This window comes from Pinus tabuliformis, chromosome 5_2 (assembly GCF_031772625.1).
Source record: "Pinus tabuliformis cultivar Carrire ecotype Pingquan chromosome 5_2, CPIR1, whole genome shotgun sequence".
In the NCBI taxonomy this organism is placed as follows: Eukaryota; Viridiplantae; Streptophyta; class Pinopsida; order Pinales; family Pinaceae; genus Pinus; species Pinus tabuliformis.
In genome coordinates, this window is record NC_142306.1 from 1092427693 (window position 1) to 1092449154 (window position 21462).

The following is a 21462-nucleotide window of genomic DNA, read 5'->3' on the forward strand; positions in this document are numbered from 1 at the left end:
TGGATCTCTTGGATCTGTTCAATGAACCTAGTTGCCCTGTCCACATCACTGTGTCCCTCAACTATGGTGTCTTTACCAAAGACAAAATCCAAAGGAGACCTTGGTGTGAAAACAAAATAGGTCTCAAAAGGATATCTATGTGTAGAAGAATGTTTTTCTATGTTGTAAGCATGTAGCACATAACATAAATGTTCATCCCAATGCTTAGGATGTTTGATGCAATATCCTCTGAGTAATTGGATCACTATCCTGTTAACTACTTATGTCTGGCCATCAATTTGTGGATGAAACACAATGCTTTTCTTCATTTTGGTGTCCATCAGTTCCCACGGACTTGACCAAAACTTCCCCACAAATCAGGTGTCTCAATCAGATACAATGGAAGTGGGTAATCCAAAATGAACCCATACATGTTCAAAGAACAGTTTTGCAGTTTGTTTAGTTGTAATCTGTTTATTACAAGGTATCAAAATACACATTTTGCTGAATCTATCCACAAAAACATACAGATAATCATGACCTTTCCTAGATTTAGGTAGTCCTCCAACAAAATCCGTGGAAACACTTTCCCAAGGGTGAGAAGGAACTGGTAATGAAGTGTACAAGCCTAGTTTTCTGTTGCTGGGCTTTCTTTTAGCACACATAGTACACCTTCTCACATATCTAGAATCTGTCTCATTCATTTTTGGCCAATAACAAAATATTTGCAGTTGTGCAACTGTTTTACTTACCCCAAAGCGACTTGATATTAGAGAAGTGTGTGCTTCTTGAATTATCTTTACTCTCTCAGTTTGTGGAATGCATAACTTCCCACAATGGTATAAGAGTCAGTCCTTTACATGATAGTCCAATTCTTCTACTCTTTTGCCTTGACTTAAAGTTTCATATACATCTTTAAAGTCTACGTCTTGAGCATACGGTTCAATGTAACTCTCATGTAACACAGAATTATGCTTAAGTATAGTAGATGCATTTATAATGGGTCTAGATAACATGTCTGCAACTCTATTATGTATGCCCTTTTTATATTTGATGACTAAATGAAACTGTTAAAGAAAACCCATCCATCTATAGTGTCTTGATTGCCGCAACTTAGTTTGGGAGTGTAGATATTGAAGTGGTTGATGATTAGTATGTATTACTGTCTCTTTGCCCATTAAGTAATGTTTCCACTTTTTCACACTCTGTACTAATGCATACAATTCTTTATCATATGTAGGATAGTTAACTACTGCAGAATTCAATGTCTCAGAATGATAACATATGGGTTTACCATGCTGTGTCAACACTGCTCCCATGGCATAGTCACTGGCATCTGTTTGGATCTTAAATGGTCTCTAAAGATCAGGCAGTGCTAATATAGGTGTTGTACTAATCTTTTCTTTCAAGGTGTTGAAGGCTTTCTGTTGTTTGCCTCCCCACTGAAACACCTTGTTCAATCCTGTTAAAGCATGTAAGGGAGCTGCAATTAATAAAATTTAGAAATAAACTTCCTCCAATATTGTGCTGCTCCTAAGAAGCTTTTAACTTCTGTAGCAGATTTGGGTTTAGGCCAGTTCACAATGACTGCCACTTTAGAGGGATCTATCTTCAATTCACCACCCCCTACTATATGACCCAAATAATTCAGAGATGTTTTTCCAAATTCACATTTTGAGAGTTTAATATAAATTTTTTCTCTTTTCAAAACATCTAGTGTCTACTTAACATGCTTTAAGTGTTCTTCCCATGTTTTGCTAAAAATCAGAATGTCATCTAGATAAACAATAACAAAATCATCAAGAAACGGTCTGAGTACATCATTCATTAATCTCGTGAAAGTAGCAAGAGCATTAGTTAAGCCAAAAGGCATAACTAGCCACTCATACAATCCTTGCTTTGTTTTGAAAGCAGTCTTCCATGCATCTTATTCTGCAACTCTGACTTGATGGTATCCATTGTGCAATTCTAACTTGGAAAAATAAACAGCGTCTTTCAATTGATCCAAAAGATCATCTATACGAGGAAGGGGATAAAGATTTTTTATTGTTATCTTATTTAGTGCTCGGTAATAAATGCACATTCTCCATGAGCCATCGTTCTTTCTCACCAAAACAATTGGTGACCCACATGGTTATGTGCTAGGTCTGATGAACCCTTTCTTGAGAAACTCCTGCACCTGCTTCTAGATTTCAGCATTCTCTAAAGCAGACAACCTTTACATTCCAATGTTAGGCAATGGAGCATCTTGCTGCAAAATAATATCATGCACTATTTCCTTTTTGGGTGGTAGACCTTTAAGTTCTTGAAACAAGATATCATACTCTGAAACAACCTTTTCTAAATCAACTTATTGTTCAACATTACAACCTTCAAATACATTGGTTTCATCAGGTTTCTTTTCCATTACAACCATTATTAAGAATTTTTTACATGAATTTATGATTCATTTCATCTGCCCTGAGTTTATGAGAGTATAATTATTCTTGAGCTTATGAGCTCTTACAAAGTTTTTGATTCCATCTTTAACAAGTAGATACTTGTTCTCAGCTCTATAGAAAATAGCTTTCCTATCATACAAGTAAGGACTTCCTAAAACAATTCCACATATATCCAAACGAATTATGTCTAACTCAACCTCATCTACAAATGCTGACCCAAAAGAAAACTTGAGTTTGCACAGTCTAGTCACTTGTAGTTGTGCTTTATCATTTAACCATCCTAATGGGTATGGTTTCTTGTGAAGTGTAGTTACTAATCCCAACTTCTTTACAATTTCTTCCAAAATCAAATTTACTTGTGAGCCACTATCAAACAAAGTATCAATATTTTGATGTTTGGAAATAACTCAAATATGGAAAAGCTCATGTCTTTTTCTTTCATTTTCTTCATCAATAATAGATTATGCATAATTACTAGTAGATGCTTCAGAATTCTTATCTTTTATACCTGTGGCTACAATATTTGTTTCATCTCCTGAGTCTGACCCCAAATCTTTCTAAATAGCTGCAACATTCTTCTTCTTCTTGCCCTCGAACTTCTTAGGTCTCAGCTCTGGATGCAGAATCCAACAGTGCTTATCATCATGCCCATCCTTTTTACAGTGAGTGCATGAAGCCTTGCTTTTTGTGCAGCATTAGCCTTCCTCGCTTTCCATTTATGATTTCTTTTCTCCTTATTCTTGCTTGCAGTGGGTGGGGATGATCCCCCAACTTCTAGACTTCCATTCTTTCCTCTAGCTTCTAGATGAGTAACTTGTACAGATACCTCATCTATACTAGTGGGATTAAACATGAGGATAGTGTGCCTCATGTAGCTGTGTAGACCACCAATATACTTCAACAGAGTCTCAGGTGAGTCTAATGAGATTCCTAGAATCAATGCTCTCTTTCTAAATTCTTGAGTATACCCTTGCACACTTTTCCCTTTCAACCGTTGAAGAGTTTTCCAACTCATCATGGCTTGTTGCATGTAGGCCAATGGATAGAACTGCTTTTTTTATTGCAGAAACAAATTCACTTCAGAAAGAGAGTCTTACCATGTATCTTCAGATCAGCTCGGGTTCTGCCTTCCCACCAAACCAAGGTAGTGCCTCCAAGGCGTAGGCTTGCCAGCTGAATCTTGCTCTTGTCTGATTCAATACTCTGCACTCTGCAATAAACATCAATTTGTCTAATCCAATTGTCTAGCTTTTCTGCATTCAACTCTCCATCATATATAGGCAAATCAAATTTAACATCTAGTTTTATCAAAGATGCTTTCTTTTTATGTTCAAGGCTATTAGGAGGTGTGAGAAAGTGTTCTTCTTTCCCTTTACCTTTTGATTGGTCATGAGATTCATCTTCTCCTTTGTCTTGTTTAGAGCCTGATGCATCTTCATCCTTATGCTTTCTAAAGTCCTTATACATTTCCTCTACCATGGAATTTATGGCTAGGAAACTATCTATGAATTGAGGGTCTGGTCCCATAGAACCTTCCTCTGACATTTTCTTTCGAGAATAGACTCTCCCAATTTTAGGATTAGTTTCAACCAACTCTCCTTCTCCTAATTTGAGCTTTGATCTAGTTAGCATTCAACAACTAAACCAACACAAGCTTTTCTAACCTTATAGCCTAGAGCTTTGATACCACTTGATCTGAAAATCACTCGTGTATGACCTCAGTTAATAAATGAAGGTATTACAGACTCATGTGCTGGTGTGTGTCTATGTTATTTTAGGCAATGGATCGATTAGATTGAAAAATACACAGACACTGGAAAATGGAAAATAGTAAGGAAAAAACAGTAAGAAAATGCAGGGACAAAACAATTAATAAGGATTTCACCCTATTCTCCAGGGATACATCTTCAGTCCAACTTTCAATGGTGGCCTTCTTTTATTGTTTCTTTAAAGCAGGGATTTACAATGAGGAGCTCAATTTGAGTCTCCTGAAATAGAGAATGTTTGGTAGGGTGGTTCTTAGATTCCCCAAGCCACAAGAGTGCACAGACTCTTTTCCCTTCCAAATCTTGACCTCTTTAGTCTTTAATGGGAGGAGCCCAATGTGGTGCTCAATTCCCAACAGATCCTCTCAGGGATTTCTTGTCTACTCGATGTTGCCTTACGCTGTAGGTCATCTTGGCTCTCTGTTTTTCTGCTTCTTGCTTCACTGTCTTCCTTTCTTTTTCTCCCTTCTCCTTGTTCTGCTCTCTCGCTATTCATGCCTTAAAGCCAATTTGTCTCATGACTGCTCACTTCCTCTTCCATCCCTTATCTTTTCCTGCTGCTGTTCACTTGGAATTCCCTGCCTCTGCATCTTCGCCAACTTCTCACAAGGAGTGGCCACTTGTCCTCTCACGAACTATGCCAGCTCATCCTCAATGGTTCGTTAGTTTCGGTTACACTATGGAGTGATTCATCTGCTGACTCAATGGTCAAATCGGATGTCAAATTCTTATGTGTCGCGACTTAATCCCCTGTCAAATCTGGTTCCTCCATTGGGCGCAGTCCCCACCGTCAGATCTGGAGCCCCCATATCCTACGACATTCGCTCATTTCGCGCAGTTGACTTGCTCGACCGTTAGCATGCGATGAGCGGCGGTTTTCTCTCTCATCCGCCGGACAAGCATCGGGAGCTTAATGGAACTGCTCGTTTTTCTCCAAATCCCCTTACCGCCCAAGGATGCCTCCGATATATACCGCCAGTTTTCGAGCGCGGGTCCTGCCTTTCGCCTGAGCGCTTTCCCCACGGTTTCTCGGCTTCCATGCGATCGAGTGCTTCGAGGCTTTTACTTTTCGAGGGGTTTTGCCCAGCGATAAGTGATATCATAAATGCCCTCTGTTTCCTGATCCGGGCATCCCAAGTGCCATTTTTGCCTCCTGTGCGGTCTCCATGGGCCTCGGTCAGCACGCTTTGATCGAGGTCCTCGTCGTTCCTTGCTGGCTGCAAGCTGCCACCATCCAGAGGTTTTCCTGATTGCTTTTTACCCATAATTTTGAAGTCTGTCCTGATTTGATACAGTCTTGTCACTTTGATTATTTTTCATAACGAACTCAGATCTATAATTAGATTATGCAAATATTGCCCCAGAACATATAGATTTGATCTACAAACTCACCGCCCCAAAAAGTTCTTGCAAAAATAAAAATAAAAATTCTGCTATGCCCAAGAAAGTACTCTGATACCACTTTTTATAGATCTGACCTAAAATATATGAGAAATATAAATATACCCAATAATTGTAAATAGTCACCAGAAATAACAAGATCTGAATATAAAAATAGATAGAAATGCTTCACTTTATTAATCAAACCCTTAAGGTAGGGCAACACCATACATTCACTCCTTAAGGAAGGAGAACACTCCACAAGCCATATGCCTGTTCATATAATAATCCTTGACATCTCTCAATGGGGAGTCTCTAGCCTCTATATAGACCTCATACATACAATACCATGGTTCCCTCAATACCATCTATCTAATACCATGAGCTTATTACATTATTACATCTACTTGTGGTCCCTTACATGATACGGGTTAACCACCTTATTTATTACTATGGCCCATCCCATTATTACCTTATTCCCTTGGGTACATCCTTTTGTACCCCATATTATCCCCGCTAGGTATACTACATCATACAAGGGACAGTTGGGATAGGAAAATCTCATTTAATTAAATTTTTGCAACGTGCGTTTATGGAAAACTCCCCAACAAACACAAATCATTTGTTGTTACTTTCACTCATCAACGTGGCGGATTTCAACATAAACTCCCTTACAATCCACTCTTCCCTTTGTATCCCTATCCAATCAATGCATCCTTTGAAGGACAGACACTCATACACTTTCAAGATTAACTCTGTCACGCAGAGTACATCCTAATTTATAGCTTCATCAATCCAAAAATGTTTTCTCGCATTGACAATCACCTGAAAGAGACATTCATCCTTCATAGAAATGCACCATTCGACAATCGCTCCATTATCCTTGTTGGAGATTTAGGTCAACTGCCACTTGTGAAAGACATTCCTCTATACATTGGCACATCACGTGGCACTGCACTTTGGCACAACTTTGACACTTTCAACTGTTTTTCGCCAACAAGGTGTTAATCATTCCCAGGTTGCTTTCCGCTAGATCCTCACAAACCTCAGAAATGGAACACCTACTCTTGAAGATTGGAAACTATTAATGGCAAGGAAAAATTCCTCTCTTACACATGAAGAGAAACAAACATTTCAAGGCTCCATGCACCTCTATGCAACAAACAACTCAATTTCCTTGCATAATAAAACAATGCTTAAAAAATTGAACATGCTAGTAGCACTTTGCTTTGTAGAGCAATAAAGGCAACAAACTTTTGCTAGAATAGAAGATGAATATTTGGACACAAAGATACTCTTATGAAATGAACAAAAATTTATACTCACCAACAAGTTGTGTGTAAATTCAGGCCTTGATAATGGTGCACTTAGCAAAGTCATTTCAATATTTTATTCACCTGACTCAAAGCCCCCATAATTTCCATCCTTTGTGGTCGTCGACTTCAACCAATACAAAGGAACACCATGGGACATTTCACACCCAACATATGTACCCATTTCCCCCATCACAAGGGGTGCACGCCGATAGATACCACCTCGAATGGCATGGGCTTTAACGATACACAAGTAACAAGGAATGACATTAGAAAAAGAAACAATACATGTTGGCACCAAAGAACGCCAAGGTTTAACATTCACTGCAATTTCAAGAGTAAGGTCATTGGTACACATTCGAATCAATCCAGCATTTCCATTCTCACGCATCACACACATGCGCGAGAAACCATATCTAAAACTTAGACAACAAGAGGAATCATTGGTCAGATCAAAATATGTGTAGTAGAATACACTCTAGCCAACCATACACTCTATCTTCCAACTTTACCCATGGTAAACACCACTTTCTACTTAACCAAATTTCACATACAGTTGCCTGTTATTACATTTAACCTCATATTATTTTATTCTTATTTAAAAAAAAAATCATATTTACTTTATTTAAAAAAAAATGCTTTCAACAGACATGCCCACTATCACTTACTATTTCTCTTTTTTAATGACCACCATGTATGGATACAAACTACTTACACATGCTATATGAATATTGCCAAGAAATTCAGCAGAAGGAACTTACCTTGCAAGATATACAAACGAGGATCATGCCCCAACAATCATTGCCTCTTTATCGTTTGTGTCCAACTATTGAATTGCTACTAAAGATAAGGAAATTACTAAAAAAAAAAACAATTCACATCCATGAAAGATGCACAAATAGGAAAATGCAGGCTCACTTGCAGGAAAAAAATTCACATCTTCGCACCACAATAAACATCAATTGGTGTTGTTGATGCCATGCCTCATCATGTATATATGACTAGTTGCTCACTGTCAATTAAATCTATATGACATAAAATACTTTTATCGTATATATGTTTTGTTATTAACTGCCAAAAACATCTCTATGTATATAGGTCTCGTTCCATTGAATACTACACCATATGTAAAATTTCAAACAAAGATATTGCATAGCATGTAGAATATTATTGCTAACTTTATGATAATGATCATCAACATTGTATATGATTCAACTTTCATTTATTGATTGTTGTATATAATACTTGTTAATGTTGTTACATTCAATTATCACACTTTTCACTCAGATTATTCTCATTCAGTACATGATTTGAGTGCATACCTTATTCAAAAAGGCAAAAAAATTACCCCTCGATCCTGTGGAAAAATTGATTTAATTTGTAGGCAAAGAGGATCTACAAAAGAAATTGATTAAGTGCAAACCCTGAATAAAATTCTTAAATCTATAGGTAATCATTGTGGCAACCGAAGTTTTCTTTGTCATCTTGATCCGCATTTGCAGGAAAGCATAACAAAGACCTCTAAGTGATGAGTCCACTGGTATGTTCTATCTTCCCTGCTGCAGATTTAATGTGAATGTCTAAATTATTTTCATGCTTTTAAAGCTTCCACTTTTAAACTAACTATTTTGTTGTGAGTAATCTCTTAAGTACAACTCCTTGCAAATTTGTATATGTTTTATCTTCCCCTCTGCAGATTTAATGTGAATGTCTAAATTATTTTCATGCTTTTAAAGTTTCCACTTTTAAATTGACTATTTTGATGTGAGTAATATCTTAAGTACAACTCCTTGCCAAGTTGTGTACCAGATTAGAAATGGCATTCAATAAAATCTTGCTTTTAGAAGAAAAGCATATGCAATAGCTTCAGAGGAAGTTATGATGACATCCCACTTTAGTATAGATGAGATTCACAAGTACAAAATTGTTGTTGTATTGTATTTTGAACTATTGAAATAATTATCATCTTGTACCAATGCATATTTTCTCGGTGACTGTACTGGTATACTAGATAAATGCAAATATTAATGTTTCACTAATAATTCAAGGGAATCCTACTCCAAGATAAATGAGCATATCTAGAAGCTTAAGACGCTGCAAGGATGATTTAGCACTTCAGTACATACAATATTCATGTGTACACTACCTTATTGTGTTTGGAACCTTCGAGATATTCAAATAAATAGGATTTAAACATGGCATATTGTATCAATAATAAGAGGTTCCAAGTCAACATGCTTGACTAATATTCTTAAATTTAAAATGTTATCACTTCATATCTCAAACAATTATCGATACCATCATAGGATGTGATATATGAGTCTCTCTCTTTGTAGACTAATATACTCAATAAAAAGGTCAAAAATCCTTATTTAGTCATGAAAGAAATGTACTCTTAGAAAATGGGCATATCTAGTAGCTTCGGAAGTGGTAATAACAATTTCCTACTTCAATATTAATGAGATTCATGTGTACAAAACTAGAGTCCATTGCAATATTCGAATCAGAATTTTGAATGAGTGGATGATGTTTTAATATGGGTTGTAATTTGGAGAATGCTCATGTCTTTCAACATTCTAGTTGTTTAAAGGAAACTGCAGTCTACAATTTTACCTGGAGAGAAGCCAAACTCTCCATGATTAATTTTCGCCATGGCTTGTAAGGACCCCTTACCCTAAGTGTAGTTTCAAATTTCCTTAGAATCCATCTCTTAGATTGTTGAAATGATTTAAGTTCTTTTTGATAGGTGATTTCCTTCATGCATTCAGGAGAATCTTATTAGATCCTGAAAATGTATTGCAAAGCTAGGATCCTACTCTTGTTAATCCTTGTACCTAGTTCCATGTCACTTGTGACCGGGATAACCAAGTTATAAGAGTGTAAGATTATTTTCCTATATCTGTGTAGTGGTTCAGAGAAGCATCTTGGGCTGCCTTTTATTTTACACCATCCTAATTTTGTTATGTGTGTAGGGACTTGGGTAACTCAAATCTCTCTAGTCGTCTAGTGCCTGAGCTTGGAATTATTGGACATTTACAGTATTGGTAAGTCTTTTGTGTTCAATTTGGCATTTGTTTGTTGTCCATTTGGAATTTAAATATTTAATTTTTATAGATTCAAGATTAGAAAAAGCAAAATGGAAGTTCTAGGATCAGGCTTCTAGTTCACTAAGTTATTTGACTTCAAACTCATATTTTAGATATAACATAGCAGACTACAAAGTGTTACTGATTTTTTTAACTACAGTTCATGTCACACATTGGTGACCACTTCTCTAGATTGAATAGCCTCCTCCTCACAACAACAAGACATAAAAATGATACTAATATTTACAGTCGCACTATTTGCATACCTCAGTTGCAGATGTTCACTTATTTTTCACCTTTTCAAATTCCAGAGTTACCATACCCATCTCAAATCCTTTCAAAGACTTATCCCCCTAAAAATAGGGAGAGAATGATAAAGAGTTGATATGAACACTACCAAGGATATTTCCCCAAGAAAAAAGAGAGTATATGTTGAAATATGTATTTTCAGCTTTAGATTTACCTCACTTGCTTAAACATCAATGCTATTTGCTGAGTAGATTATTTTAAAGAGTAGTTCATCATTGCAGTCTGCAAGTTATGTCTACTATTTTTCAAGGTCAACATGATCAGGCCTCAAGGGAACGATGGTAGCATAATTTTATACATGTCAAATCTTTATTTGTTTAATGTATATACAGGTTGCAAGTCTTACGTGATGTGGCTTGTTTCATGCAGTTGTGGCTAGGTACAAGTCCTATGTGACATTGGTGGAATATATCCCCCACTTGTAGCCTCTCAGTCGAGGGATCATTTTAACCATTGTAAGTGAGCTACATTCCATTTTAATTTCCCAAAATGGTAATGACACACTTGCCACAGTGATAATCATAAATTTCTTCTTAAAAAAGGAGAATAAAAAGTCCCCAAAATTAGAAAAACAATTTATATATTTTTGTAGCTTTTGTGGCCAACCAAATTTTTAGAACTTCCCTGTAAATAGATAAGATCTATGTTACCAGAAACTTAATCATTGGCAACATTCCTGCGCAAAATAGCTCCAGAAACCATATGGGACAGGAAATCACGTTTTATCAGGAGTTCTCATTTTTATTGACAAGAAACTGGTTTCTGGCAAAACTGATCATTTCCCACAACGTTTTATGCAAAAACATTTATCCGTTTTCAATGAAATGTTTTGGTTCCGCCTCTGGTTTTCCCTAATTGGTGTTAAATTCCATTTAAAAAACAAAAGTTTCGGAGTTGGTCCATTTCAAAAATAGCAGTTTCCAAGTTGAGTTCTGTGAGTCAGCGGCTATGCCTACCCGTAAAGCGAGGTTTGAGCATGATTTACACTGGAGAGGAGCGTAGATTTGCCATTCAAGAGACACCGGTCAAGAACAGTTTAAGCAGAGAGGAGCGCATCGAACAGAGTCCATAGCATTCTGGATTTGTTTGAGAATTCCCAATTCCTGTGTATGTTTTCATATTATTTCAATGAACCTAGGCTAGCAATTGATCCTTATGCAGCAAATTGTCATTTCGATTGCTCTCTTCCTGCATTGCTAATGGATTTTTGTTGCTAACATTGAATATAGTTTACATGGTTGGGTAGAACACTAACATGCTTATTGTGGGCTTGGCTGTAAATGGTGTTCTTATTTTAGCTGTGGTCTCGATTTTTTTCTTGAAGTTAAAGAATATGATATCATGAAATATGTTCATTTATTAAATGAAGGGGAAGATTTCTTGACAGAATAAATCGTAGCAGGTAACATCTGTTTTCAAATAAATACAAAATGCCCCTGTTGAGAGGTGGAGATTAATTGCGAGTAAACAGTTATTAATTATGATTTCAAATAATGTTTCATGAGGGGTAGAGATTAATTGCGGTTATAGCCTAATAAATGGTTGTTTTCTAGAAATTGATTTCCATACGAACTACTCTTTCAAGTATCCAACCTTTCCGATAGAACCAATTCCAAATGGCAGAAGTTCATGTACAGATAAAAGGTTAGATAATGATAAATGTCTATGTCTTATCTTACATGTCTTTTGAGAACTCAAAAAACATACTTCAACCTCAAAATGCTACTTAAACCTTACGCTATCATAACGAAAATAAAGGGCGAGAAAGGACACACTTAACTTCGCTGTTTTGAAAGTTTGAAAATATAGGTCTTCTTTGAGATCATCAAAAATCTACTTCAACCTTAAGCAAGGAAAAGCCAAGGCCAAAATGGATACTCTTAAGCGTCGTTCTTGTGCAGGTTTGAAAATGCATGATATTGAATTATTGATGAAACATGGCATATTATATTTAATATAAGTTTTCGAAAATTTAAATCAACTAGCTAGTAAGTTAGTTGTTCTTCAGGTTTTATAATGTTGATTAAAAGAGTATGTAGCCACTATCTCCATGAAGCTCTAGCCGTATAGCTATAAGATTTATTATTGTAAGTTTTCGGCATTCTTTGATAATATTTTTATTCTTTCTTTTCTTTTCCTTTCTCAGATAGTAATTTTTTCAGCCTTTATATATCTCATTTTAATTTAAAGTATTGTCTTTCTTTTCTTTTGATACTTGTTACTAATCTTTATAAAAATATAATATAGATTTAATTTGTTTTATAAAATAGCTTTAATTTAAACAAATTAAGAGTTTTATTCTGAATAATTTTGATAAAGTTTTTTGATGAAGTTTGAATGTTTTGTTTTCACTTTATAATTTTAGTTTAAAGTTTTCATTTTAAATTATAAAGCTTTATTTTAATGTAATAGTGTCAATATTGTTTTTTTTTAATTTATATTTATGATTTTTACGATTAAAAGTAAATCACCCTTTAGAAATGTTTCCTTAAAACTTCACATGTGGGAACATTATGATTAATGTTGTGTTTTATATTGTTAATCTTTAATCTTGTTTTTTCTCTGTCCTCGTTTCTTATACGCGAAACCTGCAAACTTTGTTTCTCATATCGTTCTCGTTTCTCATTCCATTTCCCGTTTCCCGTTTCTGGTAACATAGGATAAGATACCCCATGGATTCCTTCTACCAGAAACAAAGACTACAATTACTAAGACAAACCTAACTACCAGTAATTTCAAATTTCAAATGCAACCTAAATAGATAAGATGGAAGGCACAAAGCTGGGAAAGCATTAATGAATGAGAGAATCAGTGTGGGAAGGCAGATGGTATTGATAGTTCATCTCCTTTTCTAAAACCTAGAATTTGATGACATTTATGATTAGAGTGAATAACCTCCTGAAGGATTCATTGCCAGAGCCAGATTCCCGGTGTTCTGGAGTTTTGACATTAAAGAGTTGTTGAAGCCTTCTTTTTTATGCAACTGTTAACTGTCAGTTGTTGGAATTCAACTCAGGTGTAGCTAAATCTTCTCTCTAGTGTTGCTTAAAATTATTTATGGTGGTATTTGATAATGTTATGCATAATTTCTGAAAAAATATCATAGATATTGGCATAATGAACTTGCTTAGACTATCTTGGCTATCTTCATAGCTTATATGTTTTCTTTTTAGGAAGATTTTTTCTGTATTGTATGTTATCAAGATGATTTCCATGTTTCATGAGTTTCTCACTATTTCATTAATATTTACAAGATGTGTTGTTGCCCTTTTCTTGTGTGCAGAGGAAGAGGGAAATTTGATTGATTTTAAACACATAAACGAGCTACCTATTACAGACTCTTACAAGGAATCAGGATGTTGACAAGCTTATTAGGGATACATTGGACAAAGTTTTTGGTTCTCCAATTTGGAAGGGCCACAGTTTTTGTTTGCATGCAACTTGATGAAATTGTACTCTTATTCTAATCATCCTGACTCATTTTTGAGTTTTTATCAAAGATGCTCATGTTTTGGTTATGTTGGTATTTTAATTTTGTGTCTTCTCTCATTTTTTCTGTGGACACAACTTGCAAAAACTATACATGAAGTGTCAAAGTTTGCACTTATAGCTTTAGTGGATGTTGATGCAGAGAAAATCCAAGTTTATCTCGAGTACTTTGACATCAACTTGATACCTACTACAATGTTCTTCTTTAATGTGCATCAAATGAAGATGGACTCAAGGTATTTCATTGTTACTCACATTCAATTTTGTAGGTTTTATACATCATGATTTTTCCTTATTTGTTTCTCTGGTAGCAATATTTGCGACCAACAATGTTGTGAATTAGCTCATGACAATAGATATTTTATGACCAATGCTTGCCTGTGAGAATCAACTTTAGATTTACAATAAGATTTTTATTATGGGAAATTGTGTCATCAAAATGAGGAGGAATATTCAAGTGTAACTAAATTTGTCAAAAAATATTGTTGTGGCTTGTTCACTTAATGCACAAGTAGACTTTGGAAAAGTTATTCTCATTATGCAGGGAGATTGATAAAATGTAATCTTGCTTTCAAACAGAACTCCATATCATACTAAATGGATTGGTGCTTTCTATCAAAAATAAGACTTCATTGATGTTGTGGAGGTATGTGTTTAAAATTGATTTTTTTAGCAAATTTGAATTGTTGTCTTATTACACATTTTTTTTACTCTTTGGATATGGCAATAATGTACTTGTTCATCATGATATTGACAAATCTTTAATTTATTATTATCAATTTCTTTACAATAAAATATTTGGGGATTTTGGGACACATTAGTCAATGGGAAGCTAGTAAATCACTCGTTGTTTATTTGTTATGGGGTTATATTTGTTGAGGTGTTATATTTTAGAGACTGACATGTAGATTCTTTGATTGAAAAACTTCTTTACAAAGATATTCAATCTAGGGCATTTTATATATGTTATTTTTTGGAGGATTTTCAAGTCACATTAGTGTTTTTTATAAGGCATCATTAATCCCAGCTTGGATTGTGATTTTACATTTTCATGATTTTTCTTTCCTCTCTTTATGTAGGCGATTTTCAGAGGAGCAATGAAAGGCAAATTGATTGACAGATGTCCATTGCCCCCAAAGAGAGTTCCGAAATTCAAACTTCTTTATATGAAAATTTAGTCTATAACTAATGTTATATGGCTTGATAAAAGGAGGAGGCTAAAATAGCAAAAATTTCTCTTAATGCTAGCTTTATAAGTGTTTGAAGAGGTCAAGTATACTAAATTTTCATGAAAAGACTATTGGTTGGGCTAGGCTATATTGGTTGAAAAGACAAAATGGCTCATTACTTAATAATAATAAAAAATTTCCGCTGGGTTAATATTCAATTTCCCATGTGTATACATCCACATTATAGGTAGCCAAATAATATATGTTTATCATGTGAAAGCAATGATTTTTTTTTTCCTTTTTTTTGTAACCTAGACTATTCATGTTCAAGAATAACACCCTGGAAATTAAACCAATAAATTAACACTTAGAAATGTCTCAACAATACAAATCATATCTACAAATACATTCACTTAAACCAAACCTATTAACATTTCTTTACCTCTTTTAAGGCAATTACTAATAATATTTATCCCCTATATTTGTGAAGCCGTTGACCATTAATTATGGAAAAAATAGCCGTTATCGGTTTTTCCACTACCGATATATCTAATCACGTGCAATAAGACAAAATTACCAGGTGGATCCTTTCTTGAACTGTGGATTTTGTTCCACGTGTTGATATGCAACGACTTCCCCTCAATCTAAGGGGAGAGTTTCGTGTGAAGCGACGATACAGAATACACTTGCACATGCCCATGATTTGTTTTTGTTTAAATAATCGTGTTATTTTTCTCGGTAAAATGGGATTATGTTAACAACTGCTTTAGGTTATGCATGGTTTTTTTTTTTATTATTTTTTGGGTGGGTGTGGGGACAATTTTCTAGAATTTGTTGTTTAACCATATTTTTACTGGGAGAGGTCAAGTGTCTTGGTATATGGATGGTGTTAATTCATTTTATTTATCTTTCAATTTTTTATTTATTTTTTGTCAACAGGGTCAATTTTCTATGCATGTTACTTTGAGGTTTTTTAAAATGAAGTTGAAGTGCTACACACTCCAAATTAAACATTGATTAAATGTTGTGAACTTTTACCGAATCAAGGCATTTACTTAGGAAATTAAATATTTTTATAACTACGAATAAATTATTTACGAGTATATCCATATTCACGTTTAATATATCTTTCGTCCTTATCCCTCTCGATCTTCGGTGGGTGATGACAATCCGTATGATTAAATTAATATACATTGAATAAAATGGGCATCAAACAAAACTACCAAGAAAAATATGACTACTCTTAATTCGAGTAAATTTTTATCACTTAGCAGTAGAAACGAGGATATGGAAAAATATGAACTCGGAAGAAGGTCTATATCTATTTTGCAAATAAAAATAAATTCCCGTTGAGATGCATATGCCGTATCATTGTTTTATGTATAAATAAATAAGTTAGAAACCCAAAGTAGTTTACATTTTTTATGTTTTTGCCAATAACACAAATGTTGTATATGTAAGTTGAGACATCATTAAGATAAGTCAGATTAATGTTTTGAAACTAAATATTTTAGTAATCTTTTATATTATCTAATTTATCTTATATTGTTTTTATTTGGTGTAAATAAAAAAATTAATAAGATGCAAGTGATCATTAACATAGGCAAATAAAAAATGTAATGAGATGCAAGTGATGGCTAACATAACACAAAAAAGATGTATTATAAAAAGATGATAAAAAATGTACTATGAGAATATGGTTTGCTCATATGGTTTTTAGCTAGAGAATAAATTATCTATATTATATCATTAATTCTGATCAAAAACTAGAATCTTTAAAAAAAAAAATAACATACTCAAAAGATGAGAGTAAGTTCACATCACCCTAATAGTTTTTGTTAAAATAACTGTAGAATAATTAAAATCTTAACAAAGATATTTATACCTCCAGACATATGGATTTGGTAAAAGAATCATATTTCCTTTGTAAATTACCTACCTAAGAAATAATTTATTTAATCAATTTAAAAAAAAATATCAATAATATATAGTATTTATTAATAAAAAATGTAATTTTAGTTAGATAAATATTAAAAATTTAACTTTTAATGTTATAATAAAATTGATATTGAAATAAAAGAAAGATAAAAATAATTATAAAAGTGTTAATAACAAAAAAAAATTAGATATTATAAAATTTACCAAATATAATATGTATATATCTAACTATCTATATGTTTATAAATTTATTAAAAAAATATTAATATTATAATAATTTTTAAAATAATAATAATAATATTAAAAAGTTTTAATTAAACCAAAAAAATGCATTATTCTCTAGGCATTTAGTTGTGCTAATTTATGTGCCAACTTCAACTTAGTTTGTTTTATGGTTTATTCACTCATTAGGATGTCTTTAGTTACCTTAGGCTATGCACATTGTAGCTATAATTTTCTTAATCTTAGTTATAAAAGCTTCCTTTATAGTAATTTATTTAGTTGAACACTTCATATGTTAAACAATTTTTTTTTGAGTATTATGAGATTTGTTTGGATGGCTGGCTGGTTTGATTTCCCAAATGGGAAATTATAAAAAGAAAAAGATTGATGTATGCTTTCTTTTAGATAATCAAAAGAATATAAGCTGAACAAAAAATAAAAAAACAAAAAAAATTTGATATTTGATATTAATGATAAATCACATAATATCAATTGGGATTATTTCCAGTTGTTGGGAAAAAATTGTTATTATCTCTCCCATCAGGTTCAATTCATTGTGATTCACATGATAATGAAATATATTGATGTAATGGCTATGTGTCTATGAATATTGTTATATTAACCCTTAGATAAATATTATTGTATTGATCTCACTCTTACTATCACTCTCAAGTTGAGAGAGAGGATGATTTCCCTTGAAAAAATTCCATGGGAAACAAATCAATTAACAATGACCTGATAATGTTATGAAATATTACCAGACTATAAGATATTTGAGTAATAATAAATCACATATTGATATGGAAAAAATTTCACTTTCTTATATGTGCTATAATTCAATATTATATTGAAAAATTACTTTTGAACTATATTGTGAAGCATGATTGAAGAAAGAATATACATTTATTAAATCTATCAAATGAGAAAAAAAACATGAGCTTCATAAATAGATGTAATTGCTAAATATAAATTTTTAAATTAAACAATTATTTTGAAAATGCAAAGGTGAGTATTGGAAACATTATTTAGCAATTTCATTGTATTAAAAAATATTTGGTGAGTACCATTAATTTGGAAACACACACATTATTAATTCCATTAAAATAAAAATAAAAATATAATGTGAATTTAACTTGGAATTTAAAAGTATAAATAATAATAGTAAAGCTTCTTATTACGCTATAAGTTGTTTCCTTTTGGGAATAACTCCTCTCTTATGCACTAATTAATGCTTCTTTGACAACTATTGAAAGACAAAAAATTATCAACAAAATGCAAGGACCATGCTACAAAAATTGTTTGGTGATCAATGGATGCATCTTTATGTTATATTATCATTTGTATCCTTCATTCCATCATTTTAGCTACCGAAACCAACATGAACACCACAAGTATATTTGTATGTAGATATTCTTGTCATTTACTCTATAGTTGTTATCAGTGAAAATTATGTCTTTAGATACTTTAATGGCTTCCACTAGCTTGGTTAAAGTTTTGGTTGTGTGAACACTATGCTTACCCGTTGCTCTGTTGCTTGATTGAAATTACTGTTCGATTCGTAATAATGGTTACATCATTTGATAAGGACATTGTTTTGGCATGGAAATTTTAATGGTCATAGTACATTTGTTACTGATTCTTCCATTTGTGAGTGACGTACCATATTGCAGTTGTTGGAATGAATACAAGAGGAGATAGATGCCATTTCCACGTATGGCTTGTATCACTTGCAAGATATGACAATTAGGGATTTTGGACTTTGGTGTTACACATTTTTATTTGAATAAATTGGGTAAACTTATCATAATAAGTTATTAATTGGAATATTTTAAAAATTTTAATATATTTTATGTTTTAGAAATCTAATGAAAATGAGTAAATTTGACTTTACTTACCTCCCACAAATTTTCTAAATGAATAGAATTATCAAGGAAATTATAAACTTTTCAAATCTATCGAAATAACTGTTGGGAGAGGGTACCCTAGGGTCAATTTTCGGGCAAAAGCCCAAGTTTTGGGGAAAAAATCTCAAGTTTTGTTGTAAAGAATGTAAAGTCTCCGTAAAATGTGGTCGCAAAACATGTAGATGATAAAGTGTCATAAAGGGTTTTGCCCTTTTGTTATGTAAGTTGTGTCAGCTCGTATAGACCTACACATGGTCCACGGACCATGGGATTGTATAAAAATGAGAGTCTTAGAGAGTATAAGGCATATTGGAGAAGTAACAAGGAATGAATGTAATGGGTCATTAGTAGTAAAAACGAGGAAGTCTTAGAGTAGAAGAAAGGCTCTGCAGCTGTGTGCGTAGAGGCCTAGAGTAGAGTCTGCAGCTGAGTGCGTGGACCCCTGCAGCTGAGTGTGCAAGGAAGCCTTGAGTCTATAAGAAGAACAGAAGCATTAATAAAGAGATTATTCTGGAAATATCTGTGTTTTGTCTATCTATTTCTGCTATGAATGAATGTGCTTTTATGCTATGATGAATGATGGGTTTATGAATTAACACTGTATTGATGCATGATTTTACATGGTTTACATTGTCATATGAATGCAAGTAATAATAACTGTTTATGCAAAGAATATCTTATTGCATGTTAATATTATCAAACACTTAAGACGATCTAGGCAAATATAGACCTAAGGGTAGTTACAGAGGCACATAAAGGGTTTATTCACCTGTTTAGGGTCTGTGAAAGATAGTCGTAGACCTTTGCGAAGGTCTAGAGGGTGGTTAAAGGAAGTTATATCAATAAGCCTTAGAGGCTTATCGATTTGCGTGAAGGTAGGTTTAGGGCACAAAATGACATTACACTAATCTCTAGGTGAGGAAACTTGGTTCCAACATCCCCCCACACTGCTTCAGGTGAGACTTCAGTACGCGTTCTCCAGGTTGATGCTGAAAGGGCCAATAGTGTAGGGATTTTTGTGGCTACTTAACTTTGAACCTGGTTCAGGACCCACTAAGCCAACAAAAACAAATTACTAGAATAGGAACTTGTTACTTACAAAATTTGTAGCTTAGCGAAGTTGGAGACATCCCAAAACACTCCCTTACCAAGTGATTCAGATTTAGTGAGATAGAGAAAGGCATGTTAACACCAATGCTTATCCTCTGCTCTTCTCAACACCACGTAAAGTCTGACTCATACTTCTCTCAAGACGAATGCATTCAACAAGAAGTCTTTTCTCGACACCATGCAAGCATTCAACAAGAATTCACCCAAGTGATAGGGTTCGACTCTTAAAATAGATAAAGTTTCAGAGAGAAACACATGAAAAGTGTTTGTGTTTATTAGTATTCCATTCTTAATCATAGGGTTTTATTGTTTGTAATTCTTGTGAAATGTATTAGTTGTTGCCAGACTCAATTCCATCAGCTCCTAATGGGAAACCAAATTTTGTATCAGTAAGGACTAAGAGATTGTTTCCATAAGTTCAATCAATCAAGGGGCATATAAAAAATGATTGGTCTCTTTGCACTTGTAGGAAGTTAAGTCTCTCATGATTTGCAAATTTATCTTTATTCATATTTATTTGGAGCAATTTCTTTAAATGTTGACATCTTTTCTTTTCTTTTTCTTTTTTCAGAAAAGGAAATCCTCGTTTTGATTGCTAAAGGTGAGTGGTATTTGAGCTTCTCTTTATATTTTGTGCATTTTGAGTGTATTTTTAGTTAGTTATGAATGTGAATATCTTGAGAGACGTGTTATATATTATGAGTTTAGATTAAATGTGCTTGAATTAATATTCACTCTAAATGTCATGTAAGCCCTAAAATGTACTAAATTGTGTTGTATATAAAGAGAATATACCACATTGCATATTCATGACGTGACGTTGCATAATTCTTTCACATTTTTACCAGTATGATAGACAATAGGTTATCTAAATTTCGAGGCCATTATTTTAAAACCAAAGTGAGGTATTTTAATGTAAAAAGGTAGTATTTTCATTGTGGTGCTTATGGATCACACTTGCTTGATTTTCAAGATAAAATAGTTTAAATGTTGTTGAGTGATCCCTGCATTATTTTCAACTGCATGACATGTGCTATATTTTCCTAAGCATAATCTGTTGGATTTAAACAAGAACATGGTAGACACCAAGGAGATTAGTGGTAAAGAGAAATGTGATATTTTGAATAGTTTATGAAGGAAATAATACAAAGGTGAGTTAACAGTCATAAGAGAAACACACAAAAAAAAATTGTAGCATGGTCCTTGCATTTTGTTGATAATGTTTTGTCTTTCAATAGTTGTCAAAGAAGCATTAATTAGTGCTATACGTTAGGGTTTTTTGGGATTAATTCTTATACAAAGTCATTTATCTATGTTCTATCCCCCAAGAGGATCATTGATTTATTACAAATAACT

The 21462-nt window shown here is 33.5% G+C and overlaps 1 pseudogene; it reads left to right on the plus strand.

Moving 5' to 3' along the window:
• Window positions 1-14941, plus strand: part of LOC149163049 (uncharacterized) — a 49597-nt pseudogene extending 34656 nt beyond the window's left edge.
• The last annotated feature ends 6521 nt before the right edge of the window (window positions 14942-21462 follow it).